The 14,894-nt window shown below is 35.3% G+C and overlaps 1 protein-coding gene across 5 annotated transcripts in view; it reads right to left on the bottom strand.

The window, feature by feature from the left end:
• COMMD10 (COMM domain containing 10) overlaps positions 1-14,894 on the bottom strand; it is a 178,323-nt gene that overhangs the window by 128,718 nt on the left and 34,711 nt on the right. The window lies entirely within an intron of this gene.

The raw sequence follows: 14,894 nt of genomic DNA, 5'->3' as shown, positions 1-14,894 counted from the left end.
GAAATGGCTTTCAGGTAAAGATCAAATCCAGAGTAGGGCTGTAACATGCTGTGTTAAGACTTCAGAAGCGCTAAGACAAAGCCTCATAGAAATGTTCAGATTGACAAAAGGTCTTATAAGGTATATTAGTATTTGTATTGCTATATAACTAATTACCACAAACTGAGTGGCTTAAAACAACATCAAATTATTAGTTCATAGTTCTGTAGGTCAGCAGTTCAGACAGGCTTGGCTGGCCTCTCACAAGGGTATAATCAGATGTAAGTCAGGCAGGGCTCTTATCTGGAGGCTCTGGGGAAGAATCTGTTTCCACACTCATTCAGGTTGGTGGCAGAATCTAGTTCTTGCAGCTAATGGTCCGTGTTCCCTGTTTCCTTGCTGTCAACCAGAAAACACTCTCTTCTCCTAGGGGTTGCCCTCATTCTTTCTCACCAATGTCTCCATCTTCAAACCAGCAACACGCAGAGTCCTTTGTACACTTCAGATCTTTCTGATTTCTCTTCTGCTAGCAGCCAGAGAAAACTTTCTGCTTCAAAAGTGAACAGCTGATTGGGCCAAGCCCACCCAGAAAAATCTCCATATCTTAAACCAACTGACTTGGGACTTTAATTAAATCTGTAAAAGATAATTATCTATTTAAACAAAAATAGTATAGTGTAAGGTTTATAACATATTTAAGAAAAATATGTGATAATAAAAGCAAAGGGCCAGGGGTTGGGAGGAATGAACGTATACTACTGTGAAGTTCCTATCAGTGCCTGGAACTTGACGCTAAAGGAAAAACGCGTGCCCCCATTCACGTTTTAATGCATATTTTAATGGTTAATATTTTTGCAGAACATTATTGAGAAATTGAAATTCATAACATTTTAAGTTTAAATATTTTATTTATATCAACAACAGAATGTTTTAAGTTTACTTTCCTGGTTTTATGGAAGCAAACTTATCAGTAATATTTTTAAAATCTACTTCTTTGTTTATGTTATTATCAATTGAGGGAAATGCCATGTTAAATAATTTCTCCTGACCAAGTGACAATCATAAGTAATTTTAAATTAACTTCAGTTTACTGAAACTTCTTTCACAGGGCACCACGGTAACTGGTATTGTTTTAAAAAAAAATTCTCAAGGTCACGAACACATTTGGGTAAAACTGCACTAAGCAAATTTCAAAACAGTTTTAGAAGATCCAAACATCATGCTGACTTCATAGTATAATTACTGATACTGCATGCTGCTAAAACTATTTCAGATGAAATTCTTACAGGACTTAAATAATCTAACTTTTTTAGAACCAAGTCAGTGGCTATTTTTTGTAAATAGAAGTACTCAGAAAATAACTTTTCTCTGGTTAAAAATACAAAATTTGAAGAAAAAAAAAATACAAAATTTGAAGACATTTCATTTAATTTTTCATATCTTCATAATAATGTGAGATTAGGATGCCCATAATCTCTCTAATTTCTATTTTATATAAACTTCCCAATAATAATTTATACTCTCATCTGGTGATCTGTATATTTCAAACTTCTTTTCATTTTTATTTTAAAATTGAGCAGGTATATTCATAACTCTTGTTAAAGTTCTGCATTCATCAAACATTCAAAGTTATATTCCCCCACTTGTTGTAAGCAAAGGGACAGGCTTTTTATTAAGTATGCAGCTTTATTTTTAATCAGATTGTTTTATTGTAGAGCTTTATTACCCTTTTTCACTTGGTTCAAACAGCTAGGAAAAGAAGGTCACTAGCATCAAAGAACAAAATTCAGTAAGGTCTTTTAATAGACCTAATCTTCCCTTAAACATTTTCTTCTTAAATTTATCCTAAAGATATTAGAGAGACCAAAAAAAAAGAAAGAAGGAATTATCTTCTTTATGCCTTCTACTTTCACAACTAGTTCTACTTCTGGCAAAACTTAATAATGGCCTTATAAAGAGTTAGGCATTTCAATTTTCCTGCTCTAAACTGGAAAGACCTCTTTAAGTAATGAAGATATCAATGTACTGTACTGTAATAGACACTTTTACATTTCCTACCATATTTAATTCTCAGAAAAACCTTGGAAGGTTGCTATTATTGTCCAAACTTTCAGATCAGAATTTGAGCCTCAATCAGGTAAGTAACCTGCTCGAGATTCTTCAGCTATTTCCCAAGAGGTAAACAGTGTGATTCCAAAGCTTGTGTTGCTTTTACTACATACCAATGCCACCTTCAAAGTCCTTTACATTATTCTCTATTATCTGTCAAATGTAATACAGAGCTATTTTTTAGCTGAATGGTAGAAATAACTAGGAACCAGAGAAATGCTCTGTCCCAGGACACACACCTATTTAATAAGGTATGTATTTAGTAACAATGTCAAAACCTTCTCTACAACAATATTAACATGGGAGAGGTGAGGGGGGAAGAAATCATGAATAAAAATCTTCAACCAGACGTTTTAAAATATAAGAAATTAAAATCACAGTTGTTTGCAATTTTTTTGCTCCGCAATTTATTAGGATAATTGATTTTTATAATTCTTATACTAATGTATGTGATATATTTTAGCGACCTAAAATGAAAAATTAATAGGTGATTAATGCTGCAAATATAAATAAAGGCAAACCCCTACTGTACAAAGCAGTATAAGTAGAGCGTACAAGAATGGAAGCCACGGGAGACAGTCATGTTTGAATCTAAATCCAATTAAAATAACATGGCTGGTACCAACAGAACCCTGCTCAATACAATTTGAAGGAAAATAGGGAATCATATTAGAATTCTTCAAATTGGCATTAACTAGGTCAATATACTCACATTCCTCCCTGTCAAATTTAAAAGTTAGGAAACATCATCTATACTATCTTATCCCCTCCTTTTTTCACTAGGACACACAGAATGTTTGTTTACCTCTAAGATTTTTTACAAGAATATACTTCCCTGACAAATACAGAATACCAGTGAGTTTATATTTAAGAACCTTTTCTCTCTCCTAACAGGCTCTAATCCTATAAATCAGTAACAGATTGGTAATAGGCAGGAGACTTTCTTAATGAACACACTAGTACTTTTAAATTCTAAGACAAGAGAACTTGAAGATTCTGAAGGCATAAATTAGTAAAACATAAGAGGGACCAAAGCACAAACAAGTCATCAGTTAATACAAGTGACATATTTAATTCATGTGAATTTAACTGTGATTCAGTTAAATTCAACTATATATATGGACTTAACTATACACTCTGCAAACAGAGATAGAATACTAATTAAATAATGAAAGCAATGAGGCCCACCATTCCCTGAACGAGTGTAACTCCTGAAGTCAGTGTGAGTGTGAGACGGAAAATGTGAATCTTCTGTTTCCTCAGTCGATGTGTGCTGAGGCCTCATGTACTAAGGTGATTCTAGGGCTAAAAGACATACATGCACTGTAAATCTAAATGTTCAACTAAAGAAACAGCAAACTGTTCCAACAAACTTCTGAAGAAAAATAATACGGCTGAAATTGACTTAATAAGAAATGCTATGATGGGATCCAATGTGTTACTTTCCTAAGTGATTTCCTCTCCCTCCCAAGAATAGTCTTGTCTCTATGAGATCATCACCTTCTGCACTGACATTAGAGACCCTAAAACCCATCTCTCCATAAGATTCCTTATATGTAAAAGAAAAAAAAAGAGGACATCACCCTTTTTAATATTAATGTGCAAAAAGAAAAATAAGAAGTTTTATGGGAGAGGCTGGCAGAAACGAGGATTAGGGAAAACTATGTGGGCTAATAAAGGGAGTCTTTGTAGATTTGGGCCAATTTGCAATATGAATCGCTTAATGTAAGTTAATGAATTATAAACTGATAGAATTTTTTAATGTAACTTAATGAATTATAAACTATCTGATAGAATTTTTACATCAGAGTTTCAAAAATTACCTAAAACTATTTGTAAACCAAACTTCCCCAAAAAGAATATTGGAAGCGAAAAGCACCCTCAAGTAAACAGGTCAAGTTTGCCCTCTGTCAATATATACGATTGACTGGTAGACACATTCTGGTCAGAAAATGTTTACACTTTTATGCAAGTGGCTATGGTTAAGCTGCTAAGTACAAATTTCAAGCTCCAAATTCAACATCCCACCAGCAATGAAACAACAGGAGAGAGAGAATTAGGTATAAAAAAAAGATAAAATATTTTACAATTTCTACTTCTTCCCATTTCTGAGGGAAATCATGTTTCCTAAGCCTAACTCACATCCTAGCGCTGACAAAAAAAAATGATCATGTCCGTACTTTACAATGCGGTTAACCAACAAGGCAGCCTGAGGTTGGGTGACTGGCCGGGCCCTCCAGTTCCCCCAGACACTGTCTGGCTGCCCCAAGGGCAGAACAGAGCAATCAATATTCAGCTAACCTGTTACCTACTTGCACTTCAGCTGAGCAGCTATCATCTAGAAAAATCCAGTACAGACTCTATTTTACTACCAGAAACTCCGTTGATTCTCTAGTACTATGAGTACTTCATCACCCAGATAGCCCTGCCAGAAAAGAATAGGAAAACTCTCAATGCAATCGTCTATCAAGGTCATTCTCTCACTCCTCACACTTGGCAAACGGAAATAAATCACCTACCCTCCGGAGAGTTTCATGACTATCAAAACAAAACGTTTAAGGGCAAGATAGAACCATATAGACTATGAGAACAGGCACTAGCCATGGACCTCACTAAAGACAGATGGCAAAGTAATCACTGTGGAAGCATAGTGGTTACTTTATTAAATTGTACATTATTTTCAGTCCTTCTGGGCAAATTAAAAAAAAGTAACTTATTGTTTATTAATTTCAAGGGTCCAATGAGACAAAGTATAAAAGCATGTAGGATACTTGGCATATATTAAATGGTCAATAAATGTTATCTATTATCATTACCTTCTTAATTGTTTAAATGTGGCAGTATCAGGCATAGTGGTTACTTTCTGTGCACTGCAGCTATCGAGACACTCAGCTTTAATGAGCTCCATCCACCTAGGCTGACTAGAATTCAGAAAAATACAAAGTGGCAGCACTTACGAAAGAGACAATGAGGTATCTCAGCCACCTGCATATTTCATATAATATTATGAAGAAATTAGATGTCCCCTCAGCCTCCAAATAGGTCCTAATCCATATGAACTGACCCAAGGCAACTTGTGGGTTTACTTCTTAAATAAACAAAATTTTCTTATGAGAAATGTTTACCTTTTTTTTAGGAATTACCATTAATTAGATCCCATTTTAAACTGTATTTTTAAACTTGTTCTTGTCCTATATAATATCCCCTCATCTCCAAAGATCTCTATGCTTTAGAAGCAGACAGCTGAAATACATAGAATTAGGTAGTACTTAATTCATAAATAACATGTGTACCATCAAAGAGACGTATAAATACACTTATATGGCAGCAGTGTTATTATTAGTCATTACCATGCCAACCTAAAATACCTGAGGAGGTGACTATAATTTAACCTATAAACGAATACACAATACCCACTCTCAAAGCTAAGAAATCTATAAATTATATCTAAATATAAATTTATATATAAATCTATAAATTACTTATCTGTCTACAGCAAAATGCTTGATAAATTTAAATTGTTCAAGCTACTTTAGGTATATGCTTACAATGTTCATATTTTCTTGTACTTAGGAGTCAAAAGAAGTCAATATACATAAAAATCAGTTGAAAAGTAGAGAAAATACCCAAATTAAAATTCTTTTGATGTCTCATTTTAAAACAAGACTATTGTAAAACTAGCAACAGATTTTTGGTAGACTGTTTCTTCTATTATTATACATTAACAACTAAATAATATCCTTCTCCTCCTCTCTTAACTAAAAAGGATGATTGCAATATGCCTGCCTCATTGGAGTGTTTTGAGACAATATTTGTAGATTTTTGAGCCTTGTGGCTAAAAGAGTACATACAAAGTATTATAATCAAGAATAGCGATATAAAAACAAAGATGGTTTAAGATACTAGGAAATTACATTTATAAGTGGCACAATGCCACACTACCCCTGTGGACTTGTTCTTTCAGAGTACATACTCTATGAAAGGTCACTGTGGGTGAAAAAAAAAAATCCCACGGGGAGTTCAAGTAGCCTACAATGCAATACTAGTAATTAAGGAAGTGGTATTCTTCCTCTATATTCATTTGGGAATCATTTCTACTAATTAAGAGAAAAGGAACAGTGATTTGTTAAAAATGATGGTTACAGAAAATTCAATCTGAATTCCAACAGCCAGGTTACAAAGGAGAATATTGTAACACTGAACAATTTTTTTAATAAGGGCAAACTACTATATAAGCCATCAAGTCAGTACTCAACTATCTTCCAAAATAATATACTCCTAAAAATATTTTCCAGAATAAACTATGTTCCTAACACAATGTTGAACTATAGCACTGAAAATTCAAATTCAATTAACATTAAGTGCCTACTGTGTGAGAGTCATTCTATCGATAATAGGCACTTCACAGATATTTAATTCTATCAATAATCCTAGAAGGCAGGTATTACTAGCCACATTTTCAAATTGGGAAATTTGCTGCAGAAAGATTCAGATTCTTGCCCACAGTCTAAGAATCTAAACTCAAGTCATCTCACTTTTACACTTTAAATCCAGTGTACTCCCTTTATTCTGTCAGACTAGGGTCTCATCTGGCTATGCCAATAATCAACTGACAAACCATTCAACCTCACTGGGCCTGAGTTTTCTCAGTAAACTTAGAGGGTTGAAATATTCCCTAAGTTGGTCTCCTTCATCCTCCTTCTCTCTCTCTCTCTCTCATTCTCTCTGTCTTTAAAATGTACTATTTTAATCCTTTTAAAGTATAAAATTCAGTGACTTCCAATACATTCACAATGTTGTGCATTAATTTCAGAACGTTTTCATCACCCCAGAAAGAAACCAATAACCTTTAAGCTGTCAGTCCCCATTCTTTCCTTCCCCCAGGTCTTGACAACTGCTAATCTGCTTGTTGGTTCTATGGATTTGCCTAACCCGGATATTTTATATAAATGAGACCATACAATATGTGACCTTTTGTGTCTGGTTCCTTTTACTAAGAAAAATGTTTTTGAGGTTCATATACATTGTAGCATGTATCAGGACTTCATTTCTGTTTATGGCTCAATAATATTCCATTGTATGTGCATACAACTATTTGTTTATCCATTCATCCATTGATGGGCATTTAAGTTGTTTCCACCTTTTGGCTCTTGTTATGTACTGCTATAAACATGTATGCAGATGTACATATTTGAGTCCTTGTTCTCATTTCTTCTGGGTATATATCTAGGAGTGAAACTGCTGAGTCATTCAATAGTTCTATGTTTGAATTTCTGTGGAACTGACAAACTATTTCCCATAGTGGCTGAACCACTTTACATTTCCACCAGCGATATATGAGGGTCCTAATTTCTCCACATCCTCACCAACACTTGTTATTCTACTTTTTTTTGTTTTTAATTATAGCCATCCTAATGGGTGTGAAGTGGTATCTCACTCTTGTTTTGATTTGCATTTCCCTAGTGATTAATGATGCTGAGTATCTTTTCATGTGCATGTTGGCCATTTTTATATCTTCTTTGGAGAAATGTCTATGCAAGCCCTTTACCCATTTTTTATTTGAGTTGTTTGCCTTTTTGTTGTTGAGTTGTAGGAGTTCTTTACATATTCTAGACAGAAATTCCTTATCAGGAATTTGCAAACATTTTCTCTCATTCTTTAGGTTACCTTTTCTTTTTCTTCATAATGCCCTTTGATACACAAGTTTTTAATTCTGATGAAGTCCAATTTATCTATTTTGTCATTCGTGCTTTTGATATTATATCTAAGAATCCATTGCCATATCCATCTAAGATCTCTTTTTGCTGGAAAATTCCATCAGCCTTTGCTCATTCCATAAATAAAGTTGTATATGAATAATAATTCTATTTGTTTTACTGCTGAGAATTATAAAAGGGTTATTTTTGGAGTTATTAATAATATTAGCCTTACCAAGGAAGTGGCAGTATTTTAACTTTGGATAAAATGGCCCTTTAAAGATGGATAGGTTGGAACTCCTTGAGATAAAATGGAATAACGTTGAAAGAAACTGCATTTTTGCTCGATTATAAAAAGAAAGGAAGAAGGGGAAAGAGAGGGAAGAAGAGAGGAAGGGAGGGAGAAGATTCAAATAAAAAATTCCCAAGTGACCCTGGAACTAATGTGTCTGAGGTTCCTCTGTACCACAAACGGCTCAAGGGAGCCTGCGGCTAGGGTTCCAGTTCTATAGCCAGATTCTCACTCTCCATCACGCCGCCCGCAACATACACCATATCCTCACTTTCCAACTGATCTGATTTAGAATCTATGGTCCATCACTAAAATCACTCCCTTGTACACAAGGCCAATCCTTTTGTCCCTTTCTCCCTTCACCCGATACACCTGGCAAAGATGAAACGCTGATTAAACCCAATTATCTACCTACTTCACAGTTGCATCGGAGCAACTAAAAATGGATGAAGGAAAATGTACACCATTTCAACAGTTCTCATTTCAAATTCATGGTCACAAATCTCAAACGGGCAATAAGCACTGGTCAGTAACAGTGAAACAGCCTAAAATAACTAGTTTGTTCATTTTCCCAATATCCAAAATAACTGTTTCATACTTCCTCCCCTGTTCCCAAACCTTCTAGGCCTACCCACTCTCTCAATTAATGACTGCATTCAGAAACAGAAGCAATCAGACCCAGCTTCCTCTTCTACCACCAAAACTACCTACCCAATCCATTCTCTTTCTTTTTTGCTGTTACAACAAATAATGTGTTCCCACTCTCATCAAAGTCCAACCCTTTCATTTGTGCTCTGGCCCTCTTATCTTCTCACTTTCTCAAGGAACTTATATCCCTCTCCGTCCTGCAGCATCAATTTCTCCCCAACGGATGTGGAATCGGCATACAAACCTCCTCTAATATCTCCAGTCACTGAATCCACATTCCCCTACATTGACTATTCCGTTTCTGTTTCTTGAAGGAGTTACGTATGTGGTTGCTTTCACTTTTCTGCCTCGTTTTCTTTCCTCAGTTTACTCCAATCAGGATTCTTTCGCCTCTCAATTGTAATTGAGACTACAATTACCAAGGTTCTCAGAGAAGTCCATCTAACCAAATCCAACAGTCATATGTATATGTCTGTTCTTCTCTTTCCTGACCTCTCAACAGTATTCAATACCGCCCTCCGTCTTGAAACACCTCCTTCTCCTGCCCCACACGGTGATCACCAGTGACCTCCATGACACGAAATTCATTTTTTTTTTTTAAACTGCTGTATAATGATTATAAGTTCAGGCTATTGTGGCAGGTGGACCTGGGTTCAAATCTTGCCCATATTACTCTCTAATATCCAATCTAGGGAAAGATACTTAACCACTGAGACTAGTCTTCTTAATCTACAAGCTAGGGAAGACACTAGTACTTAATTCAGAGCTGCGAGGGTTAAATTAGTATCTCTCTCCCTCCTTTGCCTCTTACAGCAGGTAACATGATTCACCCCCAAGAAACGCTCTCTTGCTTCGGTCGCTGGCTGCTCCTTTCCCGATCGCTGTGACAAGCTCCTGTAGCTCTACGTGCCTTTTAAATTTGGGAGTTCATCAGGTTCTATACTTCCTCCCGAAGTCACTAACCTCTTCCATCTCATAACTGAAATGATAATCAAAACCTTGATGATTTCCAAGTCTCAATTTCTAGTCTATAATCCACTCCCCACCTCACCGACTGCCATCCAAACAACCTCTACCTGGATATCTCAGCTACCTCATACGCAACATGCTCACAAGATAAGCCTCTCTCCTTTTTCATGTGTTCTCTCCTCCACCTGGATATCTCAGCTACCTCATACGCAACATGCTCACAAGATAAGCCTCTCTCCTTTTTCATGTGTTCTTTCCTCCACCTGGATATTTCAGCTACCCCATACTCAACATGCTCAGAAGATAAGCCTCTCTCCTTTTTCATGTGTTCTTTCCTCCACCTGGATATTTCAGCTACCTCATACTCAACATGCTCACAAGATAAGCCTCTCTCCTTTTTCATGTGTTCTTTCCTCCACCTGGATATTTCAGCTACCCCATACTCAACATGCTCAGAAGATAAGCCTCTCTCCTTTTTCATGTGTTCTTTCCTCCACCTGGATATTTCAGCTACCCCATACTCAACATGCTCAGAAGATAAGCCTCTCTCCTTTTTCATGTGTTCTTTCCTCCACCTGGATATTTCAGCTACCCCATACTCAACATGCTCAGAAGATAAGCCTCTCTCCTTTTTCATGTGTTCTTTCCTCCACCTGGATATTTCAGCTACCCCATACTCAACATGCTCAGAAGATAAGCCTTTCTCCTTTTTCATGTGTTCTCTCCTCCACCTGGATATCTCAGCTACCTCATACTCAACATGCTCAGAAGATAAGCCTCTCTCCTTTTTCATGTGTTCTCTCCTCCACCTGGATATTTCAGCTACCTCATACTCAACATGCTCACAAGATAAGCCTCTCTCCTTTTTCATGTGTTCTTTCCTCCACCTGGATATTTCAGCTACCTCATACTCAACATGCTCAGAAGATAAGCCTCTCTCCTTTTTCATGTGTTCTCTCCTCCACCTGGATATTTCAGCTACCTCATACTCAACATGCTCAGAAGATAAGCCTCTCTCCTTTTTCATGTGTTCTTTCCTCCACCTGAAACTCCCCTGCCTGTTGCAGTCTCCAACTCCTTGCTGTCAGTTTCCACAGTTCCATGTATTTCCTCTTTTGTAACAGTCACTAAACTTAAATACATTTACCGGCTTAAGGTATGTATTCCCTTTTAGACCATAAGCTCCATGATGGAAAATAAAACCCGTCTATATCACAAATACCTTGTCTAGTACCTCATGCATGGTAAAGGTTTAATAAATGTTTCTTGAATTGAATTTGAGCTATTTTAAAAGTTGTTGCTTATTTAACTTATTGAACTTTAATTTATTGAATTTTATTTGTTCAGATATCTAATTCATTGTTAACACTTTTATTTCAAAATACATAAGCCACTCATTTACATTACTATCATTTCTAATCCATAAAAATACATTAAACAAAATTTAAAGGTACTTTTAAACATATTCTATTATGTTTGAGGAATTCTACAATTATCAATTGCCTCCAGATTTCAAAAAAGTAAAGAAGTTCAGAAGCTAGGAAAGAAAAGTGAGGGTGATATTGTTTGCCTACTTGGAAATTTCACAAATTTTTTGAAAAGAATTTTAGTAAAAAGATGATTTTTTAAATTATGAAATACACGAATGGAGTATTTTTTTTTAAGTAATCTTTATTTTTTATTTATTTATTTATTTATTTATTTATTTTTATATTTATATTTTGGCTGTGTTGGGTCTTCGTTTCTGTGCGAGGGCTTTCTCTAATTGCGGCAAGCGGAGGCCACTCCTCATCGCGGTGCGCGGGCCTCTCACCATCGCAGCCTCTCCCGCTGCAGAGCACAGGCTCCAGATGCGCAGGCTCAGCAACCGTGGCTCACGGGCCCAGTCGCTCCGCGGCACGCGAGATCCTCCCAGACCAGGGCTCGAACCCGTGTCCCCTGCATTGGCAGGCAGACTCTCAACCACTGCGCCACCAGGGAAGCCCTGGAGTATTTTTTAAAAAGATTTTCTCCTGGGGCTTCCCTGGTGGCGCAGTGGTAAGAATCTGCCTGCAAATGCAGGAGACACGGGTTCGAGCCCTGGTCTGGGAGGATCCCACATGCCGCGGAGCAACTAGGCCCGTGAGCCACAACTACTGAGCCTAAGGGTCTGGAGCCTGTGCTCCGCAACGGGAGAGGCCGCGACAGTGAGAGGCCCGCGCACCGCGATGAAGAGTGGCCCCCGCTCGCCGCAACTAGAAAAAGCCCTCACACAGAAACGAAGACCCAACACAGCTGAAAATAAATAAATTAATTAAAAAAAAAAAAAAAGATTTTCTCCTCCAAGTCGTTTTTATCATTTTCTCCACATGAATACTAACTTCCATCACACTGTGTATTAATATTTTGTTTTTACTCATCAAAGATACACAGTGTCTAAAACAATATTTTTGCTAGCTTAAAAGTCTTATTATGGATAAATGCAGACTTTCCATTAGGCAACCTAAAGTACAGAAAAAGACTTACTCTTCACACGCATACAAGGGGGTTCATTTTGTGATACCAAGGAGCTATACACGTATGATTTGAACACTTCAATATACTTGAATACCTAAGATCTTTCAGAAAGTCATACTGATCACAAAACTAAAAACAAAAACAAAAAAAAACACAACACACTAAATTGAGGAAAGACAGTTTTGTATTGCTCTCATTTAGAAAACATGACACCTTAAAGGATACTATCATTGAGAAACTGATCGCAATGAAAAAGGATACAAAACAAAATTAAGAATCAGAAAACTAGAGCCACAAAGCCTTAGGGTTACTTAAATAAATAAATTTGATTGCAAAGAACCAGGCTTTTTTTTCAAAGTATATGGGCAATTGTCTACCAAATAAGGGCTGTTTCTATTTACTCTAACTGCTAGAATATTTTATGAGATTGCTTCTACATGTTCTATAATAAAATAAACCACATACAACAAAAGCTTCTTTAATGTGTATACTAATGGAATAAAGAAATTATAAATGAGAGGGCTCTATAATCTTACAAAAATACCAGGGCTTTTCACTGATCTCCTAAAATTATCCAAAATAATTAACTAGTTATCAAAGAACCTACTTTTGAGATAGTAATGTTACACTTTTCTCCAGAAGCTCTTATATCCTTTGAATGCCACCTTTGAGTGTGTGTGTTCCTAAAACGATTATGAAAAGCCAATTATCAAACTACAGTAAGGACCTTTTTTTTGGTTTACACCCTTTCACCCAGTAATTACACTCCTGAAGAATAACCATAAATTCCAAGGATGCTTTATTCATTCATTCATTTGTTCATTCATCATCCAATAAGTGTTTACTGAACACCTACCATGTATTTATACACAAAGATGTTTATCACAATATAATAGGAAAATACTGGAAGCAAACTCATTATTTGACAACAGAGGAACTGGTAGGAAATTGTAGTAAGTCATAGCCAAAATGTGATGCAGTCAGTCATTTAAAATATATTAGTGATGAGTCTGAATATGGAAAAGATCTGTTACAGAGTTAAATGAAAAAAGCAGAATATAAAATCAAAGAAGACTTTCAAAAGAAAGTAGCTATTGAACGAACACTGAAATAAAAGAGACTGCACAGTGGTGGTAAATCTGTGAGTTTTTCTTTCCATATCTATAAAATTTTCAAAATAAACGTATACAACTTAGGTAATAAAAAAAGAACCAGAAACATCTTTTTTAAAAGACAAGCAATATTCATCAATCATTTCATTTCAAAAGTAAAAACCACTGACCTGTCTTAAAATTCTTCTAAACCCTGAATAAAATTATCCCAAATGACACAAATAAAAGTATCTTGACACAGACCTGCTCATTAGACAAAGCTAATTTTATAAATTTCTGATCAAAATCAGTGAGTAAAAAAGCCCAAGACTTTATAGAATGTCTTTTCAGATCATAAGATAGTATACTGTAGAAAATGAATAACTGCTATTTATCAAAAAAGAAAAAAAAAGTTCTGACTGATGAATGAGACTTATCTTCTCATACCACATCTAGTACTGAACAGTAATAACAAAAGTTCAATTCCTTTTCTTAAACCAAATGCAAACATCACTGTTTTTTAAAAAATCACTTATAACAGAGGTATAGGAAAAAAATGACTGGAAGGTCATATAACAAAACATAACAATGCTGTGGGTACTAGAATTACACTTGATTTTAATTGGCTTTTTTTCCCTATATTTTCCAAAATGTCCATTATAAATATATGCACAAATATTGTAACACAGAAAAATAAATTTAAATTATCAAGAGAATATGCTGAAATATATTCACTATATAGATTAGATTAATAAAAATACAACATTTGTAAAATTTAGACCTGTTCATCAAAGCAGCTCAGAAAAATTTGAAGGTCCTTCCGAATCAGTCAATACAAACATTACCTTTAAGAAGATCAAAATACTTTAAATTTCTAATACAAAGAGTTCATGATTTGAACAGCATATGTGTGTTTTTCTCTTACTGAAAAACCTGTCATATATACAGCTAAGGATGTGTTTTTAATGATACACCCTATTTCTTTGTTCACGACACATCAACATCAATGTCATATAGCCCTTACAATAAGGTCTGTTAATAAATGCAGTGTCTATTGAACTGAGACAACATCAAAACATACAACTTTACTTACCACATAAAAGAATATATTAGCGTCTTTCATTGACTTTAGTGTAAAATTGTTTCAATTTAATCAAAGAAAAAGAAAAGGAAATTTAGAATCCACGTAATTTTAGTTTTATGAAGAACAATAATAAAACAATCATTGCATTTTAGAAAAGCTTTCAACACCTTGAAACATATACACATATTACAGGATAACTGCTAAGTTATTAAATAAGCAAAATGATACAGTATCCTAGCAATAAATATAGCATAGGTCTCTGAAATAAAATTGCCTGACTTCAAATCCTAGCTCTGTTTATTAGTTAGGAATAACCTAGGAAAATAAACTAACCACTACATGTTTCCATTTCTCCATCTATCTATAAAATACAGATAATAATAAGAATTCATACCTGGAAGAGATGTTTTAAATATCAAAGGAGGTAATACCATATCTACATAGAGTAAGCAATTTAAAAAAGGCTTTTTTCCCCTTTTCTCAATCTAAATAGAATTTGTCATACATTTTGAAAATAAGAATGAAGACCT

The sequence above is a fragment of the Balaenoptera musculus genome, chromosome 3, assembly GCF_009873245.2.
Source record: "Balaenoptera musculus isolate JJ_BM4_2016_0621 chromosome 3, mBalMus1.pri.v3, whole genome shotgun sequence".
NCBI lineage: Eukaryota > Metazoa > Chordata > Mammalia > Artiodactyla > Balaenopteridae > Balaenoptera > Balaenoptera musculus.
Note: the sequence above shows the minus strand (reverse complement) of the source record. Positions and strands in the feature narration are given on the sequence as shown.